This window comes from Mustelus asterias, chromosome 12, assembly GCF_964213995.1.
Source record: "Mustelus asterias chromosome 12, sMusAst1.hap1.1, whole genome shotgun sequence".
Classification (NCBI taxonomy): domain Eukaryota; kingdom Metazoa; phylum Chordata; class Chondrichthyes; order Carcharhiniformes; family Triakidae; genus Mustelus; species Mustelus asterias.
Genome location: NC_135812.1, coordinates 98,950,021 through 98,950,275, shown reverse-complemented (window position 1 = coordinate 98,950,275; position 255 = coordinate 98,950,021).

Here is a 255-nt window from a genome sequence, read left to right as displayed (position 1 = left end):
CACACAGACAGTGACCCAAGCCGGGAATCGAACCCAGGTCCCTGGAGCTGTGAAGCAGCAGCGCTAACCACTGTGCTACCGTGCCTCCTAAATATGGTAGAAGACACGTTGTTCAGGAGGGCTGGATGGTGGACAGTCCCAGGGAAGTGTCTGAATGAAGTTATCAGCTCCTCCTGCTGTTTAAACCAGTGATTGGGCTGCTGTACGTCATGCTGATGTCAATACACAAGCACAGCTAGAGGCAGAGAGTTACTG